This window comes from Mesocricetus auratus, unplaced genomic scaffold (assembly GCF_017639785.1).
Source record: "Mesocricetus auratus isolate SY011 unplaced genomic scaffold, BCM_Maur_2.0 Super-Scaffold_100007, whole genome shotgun sequence".
Lineage (NCBI taxonomy): Eukaryota > Metazoa > Chordata > Mammalia > Rodentia > Cricetidae > Mesocricetus > Mesocricetus auratus.
The window spans coordinates 42,453,870-42,479,815 of NW_024429191.1; the positions used below are offsets into that span (position 1 = coordinate 42,453,870).

The 25,946-nt window shown below is 43.6% G+C and overlaps 1 long non-coding RNA gene across 1 annotated transcript in view; it reads left to right on the forward strand.

Annotated features, from left to right (window-relative positions):
• The first annotated feature begins 15,746 nt into the window (after positions 1–15,746).
• LOC110340455 overlaps positions 15,747–25,946 on the forward strand; it is a 24,782-nt gene continuing 14,582 nt past the window's right edge. The window contains exons 1-2 of the long non-coding RNA XR_002382273.2: positions 15,747–15,995; positions 16,133–16,197. This is a non-coding gene — a long non-coding RNA (uncharacterized LOC110340455). The remainder of the gene's footprint in view (positions 15,996–16,132; positions 16,198–25,946) is intronic.

Here is a 25,946-nt window from a genome sequence, read left to right on the forward strand (position 1 = left end):
CTCAAGGCAATCTTTTAGCTATAATCCCCTTTAAAATCAAAGAGAAAATTGCACACCTCCAATATACAACGGCACAGAATATACATCACCATTTAAAGAGGGATGAGAGGGGGCATAGTGAGGAAATACCGGACCAAAACCCAGCATGGCAAAGGTCAAATCCCGCAGTCCATGTGTGGTGTCAAAAGGCTTAGACGGCTCCACCCTTCCAGTTTTGTTGACTGCATCACATTTTCCTTTCTTGGGCTGGTTCCACTCCATGTCTGTAACTTTCCTTGGCATCTTGGGGAGTCTAAGACAACTTCACCACAGCGGTTATTAAGAGAGCAAAATAAATAAAGTGAAATGGCATATGTACACGGGCAAAAATCATATGGTATTTAAATGTTTATGTGAAATCAATCCAAGTAGAAGGTAGAAAACACAGAATGTACCACTCTGTGTGGGACTTACACACAAATTTTCTCCTTGGGGGTATGCCATTTCCACAATGAAGTGCACCTTTACGTTCCTACATGCACATCTAAGAACAAATGATGTCACACCTGTTCTCTCACAAACCACCAACTCCATTCCTCCTAAATGAAGAGTCCTAACTGTGCAGTGGGCAGTAGACCCTACCTCTCACATCCCTTCTAGCTTCCAAATGTCGACATAGCAGTTTGATATCTCTCTCTCAGGCTCTCACCATCTCCGTTAGCTTGGGGAAAGGAAGAGAACAAATGAACAAGACACCTGCTTATATCCACCACCCCACCAAACCGCCTGTATCTCCAGCTGCTTGCTCCCTAGCCTCCTCTGCGGGGTGCACTGATATCTGGTCAAGGCTATTTCCCGTCCCCTGTTCACTTACTCTGGGGTCCTCTTGACTGTTTAAGAGCCTTCTTTTATAAGCTGTCCCCTTCCCTCTCCTCAGCCATCATCTATCCCCCTAGTAGCTCATTCCATTCATTATCTAAAAACACTTAAGCCCCCATCTTGCTCCTTGGACCACAGGGACTTCTTCAGCTGTTGCAGTTTTGTGCATTGCCCTGTCTCCCATTCTTTCAGAATCTAATCACACTGCTCCACTGATTTTTTTTAATGTCAAGCCATTGATAATATTTACATAGCAAATCTCCTGGGCTGTTCCTTTCTGTCTCTGTCTCACTAAACATCTCTTCCATTTATTTAATCACTTTCTTCACTCTGAGATAAGAACTGCTCTTGGCTTCTAAGGCTCAGGATTCCTTTCTTTGCTCCCCTCCTCTGCCCCTTTACCTTGGATGCCTCTGCTTCCTGTGCCTTGCTAAAGGGGACAAGACTCCAAGGCTTGGGGCTGGGGCCTCTTTGGTTATATTCAGCCCTAAGTGACTTCATTCATTCCTGTGGTTTCATATCTATGAGCTGACATCTCTTATTTTATACTTCATCCTAGCTGCTCCCCTCAACTGGAGACTGGTGTTTTCAATTGGCTTTTGGACATCTTCATTCAGATGTGTCACAGACATGCCAAGCTGAACTGCCTAACACTCTGCCCTTGATTTTTTTCCCTTGCATAGTCTCCAAAGTAGTGAACATGTGGTATGTTCCTTTCCTAGCCTTTAAGATCTCAAAAACCATAATGCTTCTAGTTGCTTGAACTCCAAACTTTAGTGACTCCTCCCTTCTTCTCTCCCTCTGCCCCTCTTTCTTTCCTTCTTCCATCTCCAGTTATGTGTGCCCTAATGACCGGGAAGCATTGTGAACATTCTAGAGGGCACTTAACACAAAGCTGGATAGTACAGACCAATCACTGGGCACTGCCCCTTGACATAGTTAAGAGCCATGGTAAAAACAAGATGTGTAGGACTGCATGGGTGTGACAGGTCACTGTCTCCCAGAAAATGATTTTAGTGAGTAGCATTGCATTCTAGAATACCGACAAAGACCATAGTGAGACAGATACTCCAAGCAGCAGCAGTCATCTGTTATCATTAAGAATTATGCACTGCATATAATTGTGTGTGGTCAGTGTTCATGCACCTCGGTAGGCTCGCTGCATCAGCACCACTCCCACTTTACGATGGCTCCAGTGTCAGTACGCGGTGGAAATGTGTTGTCTCTGGTGTTGTAGGGCCACAGTGTATGCTGTTTATATTTGGCTGGGATGTCATTATGCAACATTGCTCTCTCCCTGTCTCTCTAAACATAGATACATATATTCATATATGTGTTTATGTGTGTGAATGTAGCTTATCTCTGTCTGTTTTTCTGTCTTTCTCTATGTGTGTGTGTGTATAGCTGATCTCTGTCTCTGTCTCTGTTTCTCTCTGTCTCTCTGTCTCTGTCTCTGCCTCTCTGCCTCTCTGTCTCTGTCTCTGCCTCTCTGTCTCTCTGTCTCTGTCTCTGTCTCTGTCTGTCTGTCTCTCTCTCTCTCTCTCTCTCTCTCACACACACACACACACACACACACACACACACTCCTGAGAGCATATTCCAGATTTGGTTCACTGTCAGTATATGGCTCTCCTGAACCTTTTCATTAATCTTATACATGTTCCTTCCCATCATAACTCAGCTTCTGTACAGAAGCGGAGTGTGAATGCCTAAAAGATAACACCACTTCTCTTCTTTAAAATGTTCCCCATAATGTCTCTAGACTAAGTTCTAAGTTTCCCATCACCGGTCCAATGGCCCCCATAAGCCTGTCTGGCTTCCTCTCTACTGTGCTGTTCAAATCTTGCCTGGGTTACTGTGCTCTAGGCCCACCCTAGACTGCTATTCATTCACTGTAGGAGTCACTGACCTCCTCTGATTGTTTTCCCAGCTTTTCTCTTCTCTGAGTTGTTTCAGGGCTCACAGACTAACAGAGCTGCCTCTGGTGTGTTCGATGGTGTGACAGCGGCTATCAGACAACGTAATCAACAACTAAAAGATTTCTGTTCCACTGATGCTTTTGTGGGGTAAAATAAAGATGTAAAGCATGGCAGTACTCTAGTACTGTTTGGAGTGTCATAATCTGAAGAAGGCTATTGGTAAAGTGGCATTTGATTGACAGCCTGAAAGAAATTGGAGAAAGGAACTCCCCATTATTTTTAAATTCTCAAATGACATGTTTGGTGAAGGCTTGGGCCCCCACTTGGCTCTTCTTGATATTGTTCAGCCTTCTCCTTGTCGTGCATGTTTGCTGATCCCTCTCAGCTTACTGAGCCTTTGAAATGATGCCTGGTACAAGGTAATGTTCGTTGACTGGAGACACGGACACGGCCTTCTACGAGGAATGTTTAACTATAGGCATGCAGCAATGGATGCTATCAAACAAAAAGGTATTTCACTCCAGATTTATTTCCCTTCTTGTCTTATTATATTTCCCGTCGCTTGCAAAGTGATAAAACAGAGGTGATGGCAGGCACATGTCACCTTTTGATTTAGTGGCAGTACAGTCAGGGTGGCCCCAGAAAACGTGGCCTTAGCACACGGTTTCACATATTCTTTACCATTGCACATTTATGCTTTAGGATTTTGTTCATTGGTGTCTAGGCAGTGTTTGTGATGTGGGGGAGCCATGCCGAGGCACACATGTGAAAGTCAGAGGACAGCTGTGGGCTCGGTTCTTTTCTCCCAGCTTTACGTGAGTTTGGAGGATCTCTCTCAGGCTATCAGGCCTGAGCAGCAAGCTCTCTTTACTGCCGAACCAACTCGCCAGCCATGAGTCACATTTGTAAGACTTCTCTTAGCTGCATGTGGCAGCACAGGCTTCTAGCCCCAGGTCTTGGGGGTGGGGTAGAGGTAGGGTCAGACTCAAGGTCAGCCTTAGCAACGTGGTGACTTTCAAGAGGCCAGCTTGGGGTATATGAAAACCTGTCTCAAAACCCAGAAACAGTAACAAAGAATTACTTACCTTGTGAGTTACATTTAATCAAATGGGCTTCTTCCTCTATAGAAATGAAGCAGGCATTGTTTTCTCTGATAATGGAATGGTTCATTCCACTAAAATCGGCCACAACCTTTCGTCTTAGTCTGTGTAGGCTACTGTAGAAAATATCTGAAGCTGGTAATTTCAAATAGCAGGAATGTATTTTATCCCAGTTCTGGGGGCTGGGAAGCCTGAGGCATTGCCTTCAGGTATCTGGTGAGGGGCTTCTCTCAACTTCACCCTAACACCATTATGTGGGTGAGTACTGGAGTTTGGATCTGAAATGTCACCCCAAGGCTCATGTTTTAAAGGCCTGGTCTCTATCTTGGTGCCACTGGGATGTGCTGTATGCTTTAATAGATGGGACCTGGTAATAGGTCTTGGGGCCACTGAGGGCATTTCTTCTATGGGGATCTTAGGGCTCTTGTCTCACCACTCTGTTTTACTCCTCGACCATGAGCCCCATGTTTGGTTCTCTCCATGACAAGCTGACTTGCTAGGATCCTAAAACGCACTCATATTTAAAGGAAAGAGGCTGACAGAATGTTCACACACACCATACATATACACATATATAAATATATATTACATTATACTAATGTTTTATTTAATATATATTATCAATATATATTTAAAGGGGAGTCATTAGATTCACTTACAGGGAGTCTAACAATGGCTGTCTCATAATGGAAAGGCCAAGTTTCTCAGTCCGTGAGACTGAATGTATACAGTTTCAGGCTGGTGCTGGAAGCCAGTTGGATTCCTGGAGAGCTTCTGCCTTTCAGTCTACATTGGAACCTGAAGAAGTTGGACATAATTCCAGCTAAAGCAACAGGATAGATGAACTCATTGGCTAGAGTGAGGGCAAGCAGGTGAGAGAAGGGGACTTCCCCGTTCCTGTGCCCTTTTATCTAGGCTGCCCCAAGAAGTTAAGGCCCAGATTTAGGGTGGGTCTTCCTACTGAAAACAATCTAATTAAGAGACTCTTGCAGGCATGTCCTGCAGCTTAGGTTCTACTTGATTATAAATGCAGTCAAGTTGACAACGAAGATCAGCCATCATATCAACTGGGCTGAGCCAATTTAATCTTTCTCCTTGCAAATGTAAGTTGGTTATCTCAAGCTTTTGTTCTGGTGATGGCATGATAACCAATAGGTCATTTGCAACACAGGAATTCTGAGGGACACCCAAATTGCCTGAGGGTGGGCAAATAGATTTCTATTGTACCCCTGGGCAGATTTGAGGATGTGTTACCCAGAGTGTTTACCTCTGTATTTGTGTGGATAGATGGAAAGCCTGTCTATGTCTGCTTTATAAGTGAACAGATAAGAGCTGTAGCAACAACAGAGTTGTGATAGCACCAGAAGAGAGCCAGGAGTCTTTTTTGTCATAATGTCTTTTGGGAAATTTAAGTAGACTATGAACGCTCTAATGTTTGATGCTTTAAAGAAAAATATACTCATGAACTCCATTGAGTTGGTACTGTTCTGAAAGGAAGGGGTTAATAAACCTAACACATTTCTTGGGCTGGCAAGTAACACACTTCTTGGGCTGTCTAGCATGCATCAGGCCCTGGGTTCATTCACCAGCACAGCAAAAATAAATGAACAAGTAAATAAAATCCCTTATATTACTCTAGAAAGAAGTTAGGATTTCATTGTGAGTAAAATTTGCATTTTACCATAAAGTTACCTACATTTAAAAGCATGTCCGAATAGATTTGTGTAAGATATTCAATGTTTAATTTCATTTTCTCTGGATAGCTTTTCTAATTTAGTTCTTTATGTTTGCTTGTTTCTTCCAGTCTTCTTCTTGTTTTTAAATGAGCAACTCTATATTCTTCTTTGTTTCCCAAATGAAATAGCATAGAGCTTTCACTGTTTAGTTTGGGAAACAGTTATTGGATCAACTGATAGATTTTTCTGGTTTTCTGTTCTTCACTTCAGTGAAAGGATCATGGAATTCTCTGTTTTGTTTGTATCTTCTCTTGCTTTTGATAGGTGTTATCTATGTAGAAAGATTTATTACATTCATTGGATCTTATATTTTACCTCAAAATCATCTGTCCCCTGGGTTTTATGGACTGACAGCCAGATTACTCATTAAGAGTCTGTACATTTCTTTCTGTTCTTCTGTCAACACTGAATTTTGATCAGGGCAGAAATGAAAAAGACTACTTGGCAAAATGGTAAACCAAACAGGCAGAGAGTTTGACTGTTCTTTCTAACAGTCATCATATAGTACCATTCAACTCAGAAATCTTACCCTAAATATTTATCTAGGTATTCTAAAAGTCATGCCTATACAAAAACATGTATGTAACTATTGGAAACAATTTGTCTATTACATTAAAAGCCAGAAAGAACCACTATGCCCTAACAGACTTGATGAACAAACTAACTGTGGGTCATCCATATAAAGAAACAAACAAATATTGAGTGAGTGGTTAGCACAAGGGGGTCTTAAATGCATTTAGGTAACATTAAGAGTTAACATTAACAACATTAAGAGTCTGTACCTTCCTTGGTTCACTGTCAATGACGTTATGGAAAAGGGAAAGCTATAAAATGTAAACCAGGTGGGTGGTGGCCAGTGGTTTGGAGAAGAACAACTTTGGCCAGAAATGGATAAGAAAAAATTTTTATGGTGATGGGATCATTCTCTGTGATATGGTGGTGAATAAATGATTCAATGTATTTCACAAAACTCTTAGAATGACATATCACAAAATGAACTTTAATGTCTACATTTTACTTTCAAAACAGGCAAGCTAAGATCCTCCTGCCTGTTTTTTGAGTAGCTGGGATTACAGGCTTGAGCCCTGTACTTACTCACTTATTGTCATAAGGGTGTGGTTGGATTCACTGGTCTCAGATTCCTTAGTAGAAATGTGTAGATTTTATTCAATAGTTCAGACATGTCTATTTTCCCTTACCCCTAAACTTTCAGTGACCCGTCTTTGTCCCAGCAGGGCCTTGTACATCAGCCATGCAGTAGGTATTGGCTAAGAGAATGAATGTTGTGATTGGCTTTTGGTAGACGTCGTAATAGTTACTGAGCATGGAAACCATTCTTCCTTTCTAGCTTTCTGGAAGGCACACACCACCAAAGTTAGCAGCTAGTTATTATGTAAGGAGGATCCATATGTTATCACGTTTCTCCTGCTCCTTGCCCTGGGCTGCACCAAACTCTGCTGTCTTAGACTGTGCCCAGGGAATTATGGATAGACAACAACTCTTTCCTTCTCCAGAGCCTTTGACTTAAAATTCCCTCCACAGAATCCAGTGGCAAAGATTCGAGAACTACTAGGCTACACAACTTGTCATATGCTGTGGATAGGGAACAATTCCTGAAGAAATGAAGAGATCGAGGCAGTTTGGAGATGACAAAAAAAGAAACCCTGCCTGTCACTCTGTCTCATGGAGCTATATTCGAATTTTATCGGGTGGATATGATTCTCTTTGATCAGGTTGGCTGTTTGAAGGGATTTGGAGCAGAATAGATAATCCAAACTTTGAGCATAAATCAGGGGCTGTGGGCTGATGGATGCCTGGCACTTTCTTATGATAATGCATGATTGGGGAAAGGCAGGGAAAATGCCTTAGCCTTATCTCAGCGCAGCAGCAGTGGGTAGGGGTGGGGTGGGGGGACCTTGAGTCCAAAAGGAAGGTGGGTGGGAACATAAGTGGGAATTTATTTTTTATTTTTGCTTTTTTTTCTAAAAGAATAAATTGTGAAATAGCTAAAATTGCTCCAGTTTGGGGCTGAAAATACAGCATGTTAGAAACGGACAGTGACAAAATATCAGCGTAACTGTGCTAAAGCAGAGTTGCATTGCAAAGCCTCCCTCTGGTTATGTTTGGTTTGCTGTCACTGGAGTTTCAGGGGATGATGGCTCTGGAATTTGGAAATCTGTTCAGGGTCAGTGAAGGAGGTTTCTTCTTGATTGCCATGGCTGGGTTTATAGGGTCCTGGATATGTTAAAGAGAATTCTTGCCTTGAGGAAGGTGCACATGTCTTGGACAACTGGTCTACTCAGGAATGACCCTAATCTTGGAACTTGGGCTACTCAGCGCTGTAGACATTCTGTGTTAGGATGAAGGGTGTCTACCCCCAGCCCATACATTACATAGTGTCTCGTCTTTACCACCACCAAAAGAAAGAAATGGGAACTGGTACAGTAGGAAACATCTAGATTACTACCTTGGTTTAGTTGGATTTTTTGTTGTTGTTGTTTTATTTTTTAATATATCATCATCTCCTGATGAGCGGTAGTGGCACACATCTTTAATTCCAGCACTCAGGAGGTAGAGGTAGAAGGATCTTTGTGAGTTTGAGGCTAGCTTGATCTATAGAATGAGTTCTAGGACAGGCTCCAAAGCTACACAGAGAAACTCTATCTGAAAAAAAAGTAGAAAGAAAGAAAGGAAGGAAGGAAGGAAGGAAGAAAAAGAAAGAAAGGAAGGAAGAAAAAGAAAGAAAGAAAATAGCTCTTTCTATGTAGTCCAGGCTGGCCCAGAACTCAAAGTCCTCTGTCTTTGGCCTCTCAAGTGCTGGGATTATATGTGCATGACACCATGTCTAGATTATTGTTGTTGCTGTTATTATTGACCCTCCAGATTCTGAGGTCTAATAGAGGCCTTGGTCTCCTAAGAAGAACCCATCTGCCTCTGGACATGCATCTCAGGGAGACTGAGCAGATGGAGGGGAAACATCAAGCTTCTGAATTAAATGCAGTCCACCAAAACCAGCTCCTTTGCAAAATTCAGGTACCAATAACCAGCTAATATTAAGAGCACCGGAAACTAGATAATGTCATTTTCTCTACATTGTTCCCTTAGACTTGCTTCTTGCTTTAAAAGAGGAGGCACTGTTGTATCTAAAATGGAATTGTGTAAGGAGCCTCTCTTATATCTACAAGGTCATCAATCCAGGGTTTGAAAGAGAAATTTGGGCATAGAAAGCTCCTTATGTCTACCACTAACACATTTGACCTTCACAGATGCCTTGTCAGTGGGCAGTAGTGGTCATTGAATTCACTTATGTGGCTTTCATACCTCAGAGAAGCTGTGGTTATCAAACCCAGGGAAAGATCTCTTCAGATGGCTTCTGAGCATAAATTTTCTGAGAAGTGAATGTATTAGTCTGTTTTCTGTTGTTATAACAAAATAACTGAGACTGAGTAATTCATAGGAAGGTTTATTTTAGTGTTTTACTCTAGGGGTTGAAGAAATTGAAGATGGGGTGGCAGCATCAAGAGTGACGTCCATATGCTGCATCCTACTTTATGACAGAAAAGCAGAAAGACAAGGGAGTCCATGGTGAAGAGAGAAAATGGAAACCATTTCCAGAGTAAGGAAGCTATCCCTCTGAGAGCAGCATTAATTCTTTCACAGAAGTGGAGTTTCTTTCCCAAACACCTTCCCCTTGGCCCTGCCCCCACCATCTGAGCACTGTTGCTCTGGAGCAAAGCCTCAAGGTGCTGCTTGCTGAGGAAGAACCATGTGGAACACATATTCAGACCACAGCAGTGAGCACAGAGGACACTGGCCTCCACTTCCTCATCCATGCTTTGCTAGTTTGGTGATGTAGTTGGCTTCCTCCAGGAACAACATAAGCAGAAGACTGAGTCTCTTCCAGGGTCCTGCTTCCCTTTCTAAGCAGCAGTGAGGAATGGCCTAACAGCTAACATTTATTTCCCACTTAGCACATGCAGACATTCTTCCAGATGTTTGTGTATCATCTTGTAAAACCACAAAGGGGAAGAAATAACTAGATATAAAAATCTCAGTATATGTCAGCAAAGGTTAGAAGGTAACACGAAAATGGTTTAAAAGAAGTAATTGTGGCTGGATCAGCTATTAAGAGTGGCTGTTGCATTGGCAGAGGACCAGGAGACTCACAAATCACCTGTACTGGCAGCACCAGGGTATCTAATACCTTCTTCTGTCCTCTAAGGGCATCCATGTGCTGTGTTGCTGACTGAAATATATATTCTTTGGTGTTTGGGTGGCATGTTCTGTAGATATATATTAAGTCTATTAGATATACAATAATGTTTAATTTTGAGGTTCTCTCTGTTCATTTTGTTGTTGTCGTTCAGATGATCTGTCTATTGGAGAAAGTGGGGTATGGAAATCACCTACTATTGTTGGGCTGGTGTTGATATGTGCCTTTAATTCCATAGTAGGCTTTTTATGTGCACCAGAATTTAGTAAATACAGGTTTAGGATTGTAATGTCTTCCTGGTTAACTGTTTCCTTGATTATAATGGAGTGTCCATGTACATCTCTTTTGATTAATTTTAGTTGGAAGCCTATTTTGTCAGAGATTAGGGTACCAATGCCTGTTTACTTACTAGTCCCATTTACTTGGAATAATGTTTTCCAATAATTTTTTTCATCTCAAGGTAGCACCTCTCTTTAAAGATATGATGAGTTTCTTGCAGACAGAAAGATAGATTTTGTTTCTTAGTCCATTCAGATAGGCTGTGTCTTTTTTATTTGTTTGTTTGGTTTTTGTTTTTTGAGACAGCATTTCTTTTGTCCTGGAACTCACTCTGTAGACAAGCTGGCCTTAAACTCAGAGATCCTCCTGCCTCTGTCTCTTAAGTGCTGGGTTTAAAGGCATGCACAATCTCTGTCCAAGCCTGTGTCATTTGATTAGAAAGTTGAAACTATTAATATTTAAAGTTATTATTGAAAAATATGCTTGATTGCAGTAGTTTGTTTTGTTTTGCTGTTTATACTCTTAGTCATATTTTGTGTTTGAGTAATTATAGCTCAATCGCATTGTACTACTTATGGTGACAATGCTCCTTACAAGAGCCATAATCTGTCTAACAAAAATCCCATTACCAGTCATGAGAAACCATTCAACTTGTTGGTCAGGGGAGTCTAAGAGTCTCCCCAAACAATAAAATATATTGTCATTGCCCTTGGTTGCTTCCCAGAAGTTGAAGGTGAGTCCCAATTGCTGAAGATACCATCTATTTTAGACACAGGACTCAGAAGATTTGAGCTGGAATTGACCTGAATTCCTCCTATCTGAGGACTAGCTTTCATCATAATGGAAAGAACTACATAAAATAGTTTCCTAAGGAGGGGAAGCAGTCACTAGCATTACCCAACTGTGATGCCAATGAATCATAACAACAATCAGTATGATAAGATAGCCCTAAAGATGTAATGGTGGCACTTACATCTTAGCAGTAACCAACAGCTGTCTAGCTGGACTCAGGGCCTGCTTAACAGGAGGGCTGCAGATACTATAAACCTAGACATTGCATGTGCTTATGGAGACCATGGATCTCAGAAGAAAGCCTATTACTGCCACTTTTCTAAACCAGCACAGTATAATTCGTAACTGCTTTTGAAATACTCATCCTTATAATTACAGACAAATGTAGCTCTCATATCCCATCAAAGTATCTTCTTTTCCCATCCGGAGACCGTTACAGAAAGCCACAACTGATCAAAACACAGGGCACCTTACCATAGAGTACCTAGCTCTAATTGGCACATCTACAACACCCCTCCTGCACTCAAGGCTCAGGGAACACAGAAGAAGAGAGGCAGAGAAAGACATAGGAGCCAGAGGACCAGGAAGTCTGCTATGAGATTATTCCTTCTAGCCATGACAGGGAAGCTACACCAGGAAATCTCTACAACATGGCTGCCTAAAGAAGACAGGAACAATGACACCAGCTGTCATGTCATTGTGGATGTAGGAAATCTCATGGGCCTCATTCCTAGATAAAGATCAGCTAGAAATTAATAACTGCTGAGAGAAAGAATTAGTCTTCCCCAGGGATGAGTTCCCTAACCATTTCCCAAAACCAAGTGGCTAGTCCTAGACTCACACACATGCAAGGAGTACTTGGCAAGTTGTAATTATATGTTTATTTGTTTAAATGTGTATGTGATAAAAAAATAGTTGAAGAAGAGGAAGCCATAAAAATAGTGGGTAAAAGAGGGAGAAGGAAGGTAAGGGAGGGGGGATAATTCTGGACACAGATCAAGCACTAGAGCCTGAGGCTTTCACCCTCCCCACCCCTAACCCCTGTGACCTCCCTAGAGATCACCCCAGGAAAAGAGAAGCCCTCCTTTTTGACTCATAGTGGATGCCCTTGGTGATGTGCATTTGGGAAGGTGCACAGCCGCAGCAAAGGAGCATGGTGGGCCTCTCTAGTCCCTGACCCTCTCCTCCATGGAAGGGAAGACAAGCCCATGGCTCCAGGAAGGATGCATGGTCTTTATTTACCTTCTGTTGGTGAATAAAAACAGGAAATCAAAGATACTCTCAATATTTCTGGAACTAAATCACTCACAAGTTAACACTTATTAACTTGCTATGATAAAGCACCATGACCAAAAGTAATGAGAAGGAAAGGGTTTATTTCATCTTTCAACTCTTGGGTCATATTTTATCACTGAGGGATATCGGGGCAGGAACTCAAGGTAGAAACTTAAAGGCAGGAACTGAACAGAGTTCATGGAGGAATGCTGCTTACTAGATCTCCTCATTGTTTGCTCAGCTTGCTTTCTAATAATGTCCAGAACCATCTGCCCCGGGGTGTTGTAAGTGGGCTGGTTCTTCCTGCATCAAATATTAATCAAGAAATTGCCAGACAGACTTGGCTATAGTCCAATCTGATGGAGGCATTTTCTCAATTGAGAATCCTTTTCCCAGATAACTCTTGCTTATATAAAATTGACAAACACTAAGCAGGACACACTTCATATAAAGTTCATAATGATCCTGAGGTTGGTATTTAAACTATTTATAGAGAATAAGTGTGTGTTTATGTTTGCATATGTGTATGTACAGATATGTTTGTATATGTGTTTGTGTGTGTATTCAGGTATGTTTGTACATGCGCAGGCATGTATATGTTTGTGGTGTGTTTGTGTGTATGTTTGTATGTGTGCAGGTATGTTTGCATGTGAAGTGTGTATATGGTTGTGTGTGTGTACAGATATGTATGTATATGTATATGTATGCATATGTGTTTACAGATGTACAGGTATGTATGTTTGTGGTGTGTGTGCACATGTGTGTTTATATGTGTGCAGGTATGTTTGCGTTTGTGTGTGTGTCGGGAGTCACATAAAGCTGGTGGCCCACCCTGACTGTCCTCTTGTTTCCTGTTTCCATAGCAATTAGCCTTTGCAACAGCAGCTGGAATGGGTTGACTGTCCTTTACCTACAATGCCTGGGACCACACAGGATTCAGAGATAGGTTTTTCATCCTGAGGATCTTTGCATAGACTTTACCAGTTGTATATCCCTGGTCCAAAAATTTGAAATACAAAATGCTGCCAAATCTCAAATCTTTACCAGCATTATTAATATCCAGGAAGTTTTGAATTCCAGTGTTTTGGATTTCAGACTTTTGGGACATTGGAGCTCCAGCTACCTTGTTTGGGGCACTTGACCTGTCTTCATTGTGTCTCACTGCAGGGGAGCTTCTTCCTTCATCCTCTTGTCTGAGTCCTGGACAAGTTCCACATGCCAAACACCTCCATTTCCCCACCAATTGTCACACTCTGAAGGACCTTACTTTTCCACTGCCCCAGATCCCAGGTTTCTCACTATGTACCCTTTACAGACTTGATAAGTCAGCAGCATTTTCATTCAGAAGCATTTTTCATGTACATGGCCGAGCTCCCTCCTAGACAGCCACCTCCTCAGTGTTACTAAATAAGTATACAGGAGGTCAGAAAGTTTAGGAGGAAATAAAAATGTTTATTGAACACATAAGTACTATGTCTAGAATGTTCATAAAAACTCTTAGTATAGGCTCGCTAGCGTTCAGTTGTACTGTATCAAGTGAGGCTGTTCAATTTGACTTATTCCAATAAATAAAAATGCTACTTCATAATTTAGTGACTTTGATTGTTTGAATATCAATGAAGAAAGCACTGAGTTAGGAACCAGGAGAAAGGGGTTGTGGGCCTTGAACTGCTCTGTCCAGGTTTGTGACTTTACAGTTTTTTCTTATTCCTTCTTGGACAATTGATAGGGTTGTCCTCCTGTATACATGTTTCTCTTATTGGCTAATGAATAAAACACTTTTTGACCAATGAGGCAGGAAGATAGGCAGGTCGAGGAGATAAGGAGAATTCTGGGAAAGGTACTCAGTCATGATGCTGCCGGAGGAGTAACACCATGCCAGGGCATTACTGGGTAAGTTACGGCCTCGTGGCAATACATAGAAATAAGGTTAATAATTAAAACGGAGCTATCCATTAAGAAGCCCTAGTCATTGGCCAACAGCTTTATAAGTAATATAGCATCTGTGTGTTTATTTGGGCTCAAGGGCTGCTGGACCAGCCAGGACAGAAAGCTCTGGTTACAGAGAGTAAAATGTTGGAGGTAGGGAGTGAGCCTGGGGTCTGGCATTGAGCCATGCCAAAAGAAGTCATGATAAAGCTATCAGTATTGTTAATTGTACTGCCCTGTGTACTCTCCCTCCAGCTGAGCATAGGGTCAGCTCTGTGAGGTTTGTAGGAGAGCCCCATGGATTCAGAGGGGAGACTCTGGGAACAGAAAGCCAACATTTTTGATGGGTAAGCTACAGCCATCAGAAACAGCCCGAGGGACGGGTGTGTGCTTGTGTGTGTGTGCGCGCGCGCACTAGTGAGTGTGTGTGCATGTGTGTGCATATATGTGCACATGTATACGTGTGTAGGAATGTGTGTGTGTATGCATGTGTATAGCAGACTGACCCAGGGAGAGATTTTTGGGACATGAGGTCCCAAGAGAGACCCAGCAGAAGGCCTTGTAACCAATAGAAATTTAGAACGAATCCAAAGGAAACAGGAAGTGCTTTTGAAGCAGAAGTGATTCTATCTAGCAGGCATTACACACTGAAACCTTCTGTACAGACTCAGCTGTAATGGGTGGAGGATTTAAAGATTACTAGAGCAGTCAGGTGACAGCCATATGGGAACAGTCAAGATACTGAAATTCAGCTAAATCTGGGATATGTCCTTCAGAGAGCTGGCAAACTTTATTCAGAGTATCCAGTATCTGTGTACACGACACACATGTCATGGATGTCTCTGAGGTTTGGGGTCAACTGAAGATCTGATTCCTGAGGGTATGAGTGCACTAACACCAGGACTAACACAACAACCCACACTGTGGGTCACCTGTGAACAAGCCACAGAAATAGTGCCAAACATAGAGATGTTTATGAAGATGGCTTCATGGTCAAGAAAACTCACAGTGACACATGCCCTCACTTAAGCAGACATGAAGCTAGCAGCCCAGATGGGTTCCCTGTTGCTGTATGAAGTCATTACATGAAAGGGCTGGTCATTCTGAGTGAATTTTTCTTTTATCTCTGTAGAACTAGTATCCATAATCTACAACCAATGGCTCCCAGGAGCACGGTGTAGGTGGAGAAAGGTCACTGGGGTACCTAGGCAAGGTCCTACCAAGATTAGATTAGATGCCAGGCATTGCTGTTCCTTTCCTTGAAAACAAGGGCTCATTAGATGTTTCTTTGCCTAATGGGTGGTCTCAAGCTTGAAATTGGTTTTCTGGGCTGATGGTGATTATGACTGCACATGTGACACGTCCTGCCAGGCATATTCATCACTGCCAAAATCCCCGCTCTCTATCCACAGCTCTGTAGTTTGTCAAACTCATCTTTCCAAGCAGTGAGGAAAACGGAGTGCAGAAGGAGGTGGGCATCTATTTCATTATCTATTTGCAGTCTTGAACAATGAAGTGGATGGGTGACGAGAAGTCTAAGTGGCTGCTGACTAACTTGACCTCAGCTGTTGTAACTGATTAGACGTCAACCAACACGTGACCACGGCGTTACTTAAAACACAGGTGCACGTTTCTGGAGTGTGGCTTCATTCTCCTCACTGCATTTGCTCAATCATTTTTATTTTATTTTGATTCCCTCTCCCTGCCCGAGGGAAGCTTGTATTGGCACAGGGTGCTCTGTGGGTTTTTAAACAATCAGAGTGCCGTCCTCGGGAAGAATCCCCTCACGGATTTGTGCCTGAAGGGACACAGAAGTTTATTCACATGGGGAAGAAAGATGTCATCCCTCTCAGCAGGCTTCTCCCTCAGAGCATTTCCCTCTGCCTGCATCTAGGTGAGATCAATTACATTGCTCGCCAAGGCTCCTTCTCCTGAGGTGCTCCACCCCCTGGTGTTCCTGAGGGAGCTTGAAATTAGCAGAGCCTTTTCTAATGACTTGATCTTCTCAGAGGAAGCCATCTCTCCTTACAGATCCAGGAAACAACATACATGGTTGTCATCTGGCTCCCACAGAGCTACTGTCCTCATTAATTCTGGTAAGTGGTTTAGTTATTCTTTAGTTTCAGCAGAAATACTCCCAGCCTCAGCTCAGGGCAAATGAAATTGAATCTCCCCCACCTTAGATTAATTTGTTCACTGAGAAAGAGGTTAGAAAACTTAACATCTTTCTTTTACTTTGTGTGTGTGTGTGTGTGTGTGTGTGTGTGTTCTGCGTGTGTCCTGTACATGTGCCAGTGCCCAAGGACATTAGATTCCCAGCAGTTAGAGTGACAGGTGGTTGTGAGCCACCTTGTGTAGGTGCTGGAGAACAAATGTAGGTCCCCTGAAAGAGCAAAACACATTCGGTTCTTAACATACGGCAGTTCTTAGCTGGTAGCCTACAGTGAGTGCCTGAGAAATTCACATAAAACACTGCTGAGGGTTCTAGAGGAACTGTGATTCAGTATAAGGAGCCCAGGGCAAGAGTTTGAATCATAAGGTCTAAATCGACATAAACCTTAACAGTGGCTTTAACTGTACCACTTCATGCTTACACTGGGACATTTTGGCAGCCAGCAATAGGTAATTTGAACTCACCTGTTCAAAAGGGAAAATATTTCGCATGTTGAATGCTGAATATTACATGAGATGGTTGGGCATAAGAATGCCAACCTTGAGCTCTGCACCCACTTCTCTTCACTTGTCTTAATGTTGTTCTGTTCTGAGTATTGGGCTGTCTTTAGGATGACAACTGTGTAGCTACCATGACTCCAGCCATTACATTTAGAACCAACAGAATCTAGAGATGCATTATGGTTTCCTCATTGTAAACAACAAAATTCATCTCCCAGCAAATTTACAGCCTGAATTATTCAACATAGCCTTACTATAAACCGCCCATATGATGAGAGTAGGGTATCATCATAGGCTAAGGCTGCCATGACTCGGATGGAAAGGTATTCTGGCACTCGGGAGTCACAGTATACTAGGTGTTACAACTTGAATAAAAAGGTATTCTGGAACTTGGGAGCCAAGGAATAACACAGGTCACAGGAAGCATAGCAGCTTATATCCCTGCTTCAGGGAGAGGCTTCCCTAGTGTATCAGTTCTGCTCCTGAAGGAGAGAGCTTCCCTCACCAGGGACAGTTTCCCCAGTGAAAAAAGTCTTACAGCCTTGCTCTGCTCTGCTCCACCCAGGGTCGTCTCTGCTCCTGCAAAAGAAGGTCTCACCCAAACCTCCTTCAAGAGATTTATTGGGAGGGTAGCATCCAGGAGAGCGGCTGCCGGGCAGCACAAACAACTACAAGCTGAACAGACACAGGGTTTGTGTAGGGATAAATACCCCAGGGGGCATCCTAGCCAGGAAGCCATTTTTAACTTGCCTCTTGGCTGGTCTCTACAAGACTGTCCTTAAGTTGGTAAATTCTGAAAAAGTTCCAGGGGTCATTCAGGAAAAGTACAAAAATCCATCTCAATTCCGAGACCGCCTTACAAAGGCCCTCTTAAAATAACTCTTTATGACTTATTTTTTCCAAAAGTTACCCTGATATTAGGTCCAAGCTTAAATGTCTAGAAAAGCCCCCCCCCCGACTCTACAATCAGAAGTCTTAACTGTGGCCTTCAAGGTATACCATGGGAGAGATGGAAAAGCCCCAAAGCAAAAATACATGATGATGGCTAAGGCCTCTCAACTGGCTAAAGCAAAAGCCTAGGCTTCCTGGTCTCCTAAAGCCCAAGAACCTCTATGTCCCTGTTTCAAATGTGGTTGGGAGGGTCATTGGGTCCTGGCCTGTCAGAACCCTGGTAAACCACCCGGACCATGTCCAAGGTGCCATCAAGAAGGGCACTGGAGTGTTGGTTGTCCCCATGTCCCTTGTGGCATGAGGACATCAACCCCAGATCACCCTTCATCTGATCTCCTTGGTCTGGCCATGAATGAATGAGGGGGTCTGGGTTCCCTTGGCCTGACCACCACCATCTCTGACAGGGAGCCTCAGGTAGTTATCACAGTATCAGGGCAGTTCATCTCCTTCCTTACTGGACACCAGAGCCACTTTTTCAGCCCTGACAAAGTTCTGGGGACACACCACTCCTTGCTCCTCTATTGTCGGAATAGGGGGGACAGCCATATCAGGCTCACCAAACCCCACCACTTAGCTGTATCTTTAAGAGTACCCTTCTTACCCATTCCTTCCTACAGACATCAACCTGTCTCATCCCATTGTCGGGAAGGGACCTTCTAGCCAAAATTGAAGCCCTGATTTGTTTTGCTCCCCCATCCACTTGGCCCCAGGCTTGCCAGCGGTTCCCCTTCTCCTTCTCCAAACCACATGATCTGACACACTTCTACCCTTACCAACCTCTCAGGTAGATCCTCAGCTATGGGGCACCCAAAACCCCTCTCATCATTTGACTACAAAACCCTGCCAAATATATAAGCAAGGCTCAACATCTGCTTTCACTCCAAGGTCTCAGGGGACTTAAACCTCTCTGCTCTGACTTCCTAAGAAACAATCCTCTGGACCCCAACTCTTCCCCCTTTAATGCCCTATACTTGCAGTTAAAAGAAACCAATGGAGCCACCCCACCGCTTGGTTCAGGATCTCTGAATTACCAACACAGCGTTAGTTGCTCTTCATCTTTCAACTCTCCTCTCCACCATCCCCTCACAGAAACCTCTCATTTCTGTCAGTGACCTCAAGGATGCCTGCCTTTCTATTCCTCAGGATCCCCAGTCACAGAATATCTTTGCCTTTACTTGGACTGGCCCAGACACACACATTTCTACCCAACTCACATGGACAGTCCTGTTTCCAAGGGAAATAACAGAGCTAATGTTGCAGCCAGAGCTGCGACTCTCAGCATCCTGGGTCCCCATCATATGCCACTCTCATTTTATAAACCATGCCTCCATAACCATCTGCAGATACTCCCCAAATTTTATCCTATCCCCAGGCTTTGTCCCGCTTCATTAAAACCTATTTATAATCTACCTCTGTGGGTCTATCCTATCTATCACTATTTCTTATAAAGTTTGTCAAACTTCTAAGCCTACCACCAAGCATTGGAGTCTCCCTTTCCCCACTCATCAAGCCAGGGGATCCCTCCCTGGATCAGACTGGCAGCTCAACTTGACTCCTCCCACATGCCTACAGTTTAATGCTTCAGATACCTTTTTTCCTAGTGAATGCCTTCACAGAATGGGTAGAAGTTTTTCTCACCACTAGTAAAAGATCACAGTTAGGGTTAGGGTTAGGGTTAGGGTTAGGGTTAGAGTTAGGGTTAGGGTTAGGGTTAGGGTGATATTCTCTAGGTATGTGAGAATATCACCCCCTTCCTATAAGACCATAGGAATCTAAGCAATGACCTAGGCATGAGCAGCTAACATTCACATTGGACCAGTTTTTATTTTTGTCTTTTTGACTGATTTGATTGAGCCCAAGTCATTTCCCATGCTAGGCCAGGATTCTACCACTGAGTCACACCCTAGACTTTGTCATTGTCGAGACAGGTCTCACCATTTTGCTCAGACCGACCTGAATGTCCAGGTCCTCTTGCCTCAGGCTTCCCCTGTGCCAGGGTCATGAGCATAATCTATTGAACTCAACTTGGTTTGTTCTGTTTAGCTGACTTTACTTTTTCTTTCCTGCTCCATCCTCAGGATAACAGTGTTTCATTTCCCATGAACTTCCAGCTTCAAATGAGTCCCTGTGATTAGAGACTCTCTGTCAAATACAGCTTTGCAGTCTAGGGCTGAAGCGATGTGTATCCCACCCTTTCTAGCAGATTGAAATCATTCTGTAGCTCACCAATTAAAACAGTGCATTAATCATCCTCTTTCTTTGTGCTCCTCTCATTTCATGCCACTGGGACTCTTTCCATTAACTCGGGCGGATACTGCTAGGACCCTAGGAAGCATGCCCATATGAATCTTATATGTTCCCACTAAGCAGTGTGCCATGCATCATGGACCACATGAAACACTACCTCAAGGCTTCCATATGTCCCAGATCAGCAAACTCCAGGCATGGCTGCCAGCAGGCAGCCCCTGCCTAAGCATCATCTTGAAGTGGACTCTTGTCTTCCAGACTCCCAGCATGCACCACTGTTCCTCCTTTCTGTCTTCTATTCCAATGAACCCCCACTTAACTAAGCTGTTCTCCAGGCATTGCAGATTGGCAGGACTCAGCATTGAGGTTTGAAGCCATTTTTTTTTAGTTAGCTGTGTGGCAAGGTAACTAAGTCCCTGAGCCTTCCAAGTCCTGTGGTTAGAGCTAGAGTCTAGGAACAAGAAGTGAGTGGTTTTCTCATGGTGCTGATTACTGATGTCTGTGACAGAAACGCACATCCTGTTTCTGGCTGCAAGTCAGCACACTGAGAGAAGTTTTGTGTAGAGAACAGGAGATGAGGTTTGAGTGGGTCTCACTGAAGCAGGTTCCACATGCTTCCCTCTGGGTCACATGACTACTTCTCCTGGTCAAAGGTTAATGTGACAGCCCTGAGGGTGGACTGAAAATATTCCAAGTGGGAAGGGAAGCAAAGTGCTCTTCCCGCTCCTCGAGTGAAGGAATGAAAGCACCATCCTGTGTACTAACTTCCCTCATCTCCCTCACCATCCCCCAACATCTCACATCAGACCGCAGAGACTGAGGCGGGGCCGTGCTCCAGGTGTACACCCATGAGTATAGGATTGTCAGCCCTGGCTTCTCCTACAATGGAGACAGGCTCTTATGAGTCAAATGTTTCATATTATGAATCCTGATGCTTTAACATCTAAGTTCCACTGATGTTGGGGAGACTGCCCTCAGAATGAGTCAGGTCCTAGAAAGAGGAAGCAACCTACTTGCTTATCAAATGAAGGCTAACCAATCTGGGGCCCATATGCCAATAATCTCCATTATAGTTATTGTTATTGTTGTTGCGTGTATGACGTATGAGTGCAAGCATTCATGAACTATGACATGCACATGGGGTTCAGGGGACAGCTTAGAGTCGGTTCTCTCCATCCACCTGTATGTGGGTTCTGGGAATCAAGTTTGGGTCACCATGTTTGTGTGACAAGCACTTTACTCACTGAGTCATCTCCCTGGATCTAACCACTTCCTTCATGGGACTTACCCCCATGGACAGTATTTTCTTTACCTATTCACTCAGGGTCAGGAATCAGACCACTAAACATAGCTCCTCCATCCCAGGCCTCACTGAAACCATTGAAGCTGGATGGTCCCACTTAGCCTGCCTCACATTTCCCTCCTGCAGATCCCCAAAGCTCTTTGTCAAAACTACCAACCCTCTCCGCTTCCTGACCATCACTGGCGTGTCCCTGCATGGTACTCCTTCCACTGAATGTTTATAGTTCCCATCCTCTCCACCTGCTGAAATCGCTGGCACATTGCTGCATGCTGTCTCTTCTTTGGCACGGTGTGGCATGGTCTCTCTCCCTGCCTCCCTCCCTCCCTCCGTCCCTCCCGCCCTCCCTCTCTCTCTCTCTCTCTCTCTCTCTCTCTCTCTCTCTCTCTCTCTCTCTCTCTCTCTCTCTCTCTCTCTCTCCCCTCTCCCCCCTCCCTGGAGATGGGACCCAGGACCTCAAGCACACTAGTGAAGTGCTCCATCATTCCAGTCCAAGCTATATACTATTTTAGATCAGCGTTGCTGGCAAACAAAACAAGACAACAACAAAAACCCTTCTGGAAAATATTTTTTCTTCCAGGAAAAAAATAATGAAAGGAAAGTTACAAAGGGAGTGTTTGCTAACATATTGTAAAGCATCCTAAGGCTCTGTGACTTTAAAAGTGGTTAGTGTCTCTAGTGGTGTCAGTGGATCAGGAGTCCAGGCATAGAACTCAAGATGGGCAGAGTCTTATCTGTTCACTCTTGGGCATAGAGCCATGGTAGCATGAGGCTGAAGAAGCATGGCCGGCGTGTGCTAAGCACATGTGTTACCCTAGTTCATATTGCGTGTCAACCCTTTGAGACATGGCCTTTGTTTGTTTTTGTTGTTTGTGTTTTGAGATAGAATCTTACTAGGTATAAGACTAGACTAGCCTCCAACTTGTGATCCTCCTGCCTCAGTTTTCTGTGATCTGGATTACAGGCAAGACCACCATTTTCATGATTTTGCAGATGGAGCAGTGGACTCACAGGGGTAACTATAGCTATACATCTGTATCTTTGAGTTCTACAGCTACGGATCCAACCACTTGCACATCAAAAATACATCTGCACTGAACATGCAAACAGTTTTTTTTTAATTTTTAAAGACTTGTTTTAATTTTTAATTGTGTGAGCACGTGTCTGTATGAGGGTATGTGCACAGGGATACAGATGCCCGCAGAGCCCAGAAAAGGACACAGATTCCATGGAATAGGTTACAGGTGTCTACGTGTCACCTGATGTGGGTGCTGGGACCCGAACTCTGGTCCTCTTCAAGGGCAGCATGTGCTTTACTACTGATATGTTTCTTCTGCCCTAGCAGATGTTTTGTTATCATCACTTCTTAAACAAGGTGTTATTGCAGCTATGTGACTAATGAATTGAATTTGATAGTCTAAGTCATCAAGAGGTGACTTAAACTATGTAACTATATAAGATGAATATGTAGGGTATATATAAAACATGACACAGTTGTATGTAAGGGATTTGAATATCTACAGTAAAGGGGGATGGCCTCGATTCACCAATGCTTTGTGGTTGGTAAGTGACTCCATTGCTCATGAGGAAAGCCTCTTTGTTCCTTAGCCATTCTCACTACCTTACTGCATTGGGTGTTGCTGCGGTGTAAGCTGAAGTTGGAAGTAATCTTGTGCATTAACTTACTTTACAAGTTGCATTTTACTTCGTTGGGGTCCTGGCCTTGTGATAGGGGGAGAAACCATGATTATCTCTATTAGCAGGAGGCGTAGCCTATTGAAAGGACTTGATGGGCTGTTGCATGCCGGGCAACGGCATCTCTGGATAGTCATTTACAGTCATTCTGGCCATGCCTCGTCCCCTGTGGCCCCACAGCAGTCATCTTAGAGAACTCCTTTGCTGCCACCTCCAGCCTTTTATTGGGCTGCAGCAGCTCCCATTTCAAAGAATTCTATCCGAACTTTGTGGAAGATCCCAAATTCCAAGGCTTTCTGAGACATGTTGAATAGATTGTATAAGGTCTCCCAGGCAATTACGTTTTGTAGAATGTCTTAAGCCAGAAAAAATAGCATAAATCCGGCTGAAGCATTTCAAGATCCGCACACAGAATAAATTCCAGACCAGGGTCATGGAAGAGTAACTCTCTTCAGACGCAACTGTTCTCACTAGCAAAATATGTTCCCCCTTATATGAAGAAACATGGAACTGGTGGGGAAAAGAGCTGGGAGGGTGTTTGAAGACCATCCAACACAGTCCCCCCATTTTCTTTATGATTTGTGGAGGCAAAGTGGTCTGTGCATGACCAGAGTGTGAACAAGCTGCAGAGCAAAGCCCCAAGGCCGGGGTCATGACTCGTGGGACCAGCGTCTTCTCACTTTTCCAGCCTGCCCACTGGCCTGCCATGGCACATCAGGATGAAAAGGGTGTGTACCTGTTTAGAACAACTAGCCAACCCTCCAACTTTACCCCTAGACAGACTCAGACTGACAGCAAGGAAACTGCGAATTCACTTTGTGTGTGGGGGGGGAGTCTTTGTCTTGTTCCCTCTCCTAGTTGGGCCAGAGGAAACTTTCTTGTGACCAAATGTTTGCAATTTTTTCATGGTGATGTGAAGTCTTAAAAGAAGGAAGTACTGAGGCTGAAATGAGTCCCTGATCCAGACAAACCACTTAGCTAAACCAGTGAATTCTGCTGTTGGAGAAGGTGTGGGCTGCGTTGTAGTGAAGGGTGGGGTGTGCTCCTATCTAAGACACAGTACCCCTTCCTCATCCACAGTTGTGTTTTCCACGGTTTCAGTCAAATGTGATAAAACATTAAAAACAATTGAGAAATTTCAAAAGTAAACCATCCCTAAGTTTTAAGTTGCACACTACTCTGAATAGTGGGTTAAAATCTGTGCACTGAGTGTCCTGCTCCATCTCCCTGGGGACAAGATCATCCCTCTGTCTGTGTTTGTATGCTGTATCTACATTGCATATGTAACCCATTTGTTACTTACATACCGGAAGAAGGAGACAAAAAGGGCTCAGTATTACTGTTGATCTCAAACTTTCACTGAACTGGGGGAGTGTCTTATAATGTACTCTCCACCGATGAAGGGAGCTGATTTTGTCCCTATTCAAAAGTTAAAGACAGGGGCTGGGGATGTAGGCCTGGTCTTGATCCCCATAACTGTGTCAACCTAGACACGATGGCTCATGCTTTCATCTCAGCACTCTGGAGAAAGAGGCAGATAATAAGAAGTTCAAGGTCATGAGATATGTGAAATGTTGTCTAGGGAAAAAGAAGCTACAACACTATACTGGTCAACTCACAGTTGTCTACATAGCACAAGTTCACAGCCTTGGGTTGGGCACATGAGGAACTGTTGCTGCTACTTTTCTTTAGTGGCTTTGTGACACGAGAAACAACTCACTGATACATGGGTGGAGAGCAGTTACAAGGCCTTGTAACTCCACATATTCCTTATCATGTTCACCCGTGCAACCTAGACCATTCACTACGCTTGATGACCTGGCCCCAACCAACAGCTAAGAGAATAGCAGTAGAAAACCAGAGAGACTGTGGGTTCTCTGTTACTGGGCATCTGACCCAACATGAATTTAAGACCATTAATACATGGGACCTCCTGAAACTAAGAAGCTTCTGTAAGGCAAAGGACACAGTCAACAAGACAAAAAGGCAGCCCACAGAATGGGAAAAGATATTCACTAACCCCACATCTGACAGAGGGCTAATCTCTAAAATTTAAAAAGAACTCAAGAAGCAAGTCTCTAAAACACCAAAGGATCCGATTAAAAAGTGGGCTACAGAACTACATAGAGAATTATCAATAAAGGAGACTAAAATGGCTGAGAGGCACTTGAGAAAGTGCTCAACATACTCCAGTCAGAATGGCTAAAATCAAAAACTCCAATGACAGTTTATGCTGGAGAGGATGTGGAGAAAGGGGAACACTCCTCCACTGCTGGTGGGAGTGCCAACTAGTACAGCTACTTTGGAAATCAGTATGGAGATTCCTCAGGAAAATAGGAATCAGCCTACCACAAGACCCAGCAATTCCACTCTTAGGCATATATCCAAAAGATGCCCATTCATACAACAAGGACGTCTGTTCCACTATGTTCATAGCAGCATTATTTGTAATAGGCAGAACTTGGAAGCAACCTAGATGCCCCTCAACTCAAGAGTGGATAGAGAAAATGTGGTACAGTTACACAATGGAGTACTATTCAGCAGAAAAAAACAATGGAATCCTGAAAGTTGCAGGCAAATGGATTAGCATTATCGATAAGCTCTTAAGTTCATACACCTATTTTGCTGTTAGTGGTTTTGTAAATAAGCAAAGACACTGGAGACAGGCCAATCTGACTCCCTGGTTAGCTACTCGAAGGCTCTCTCTGGATGCAGTAGCTGGCTTTAGCAAAGAGACAGACACCAGGACAATCTTGATGCCAGCACCAACATTTGGAACATGGTATAGGCGCCATGAAAATACCACAGCTTAACTGTAGCTGGTTGCCTTGACTCCTGAAGGCAAAGCCCAGGCAGGGCTGTTTGAAATCAGAGATTTTGCTCTCACAAGTCTCTGTGAACTCTAGATGACCGGCGACATTTTCATTTAGGCCAGGTGGGGTCATTTCCGCTGGTTTAGACTACTGTGATTGGTGCTAA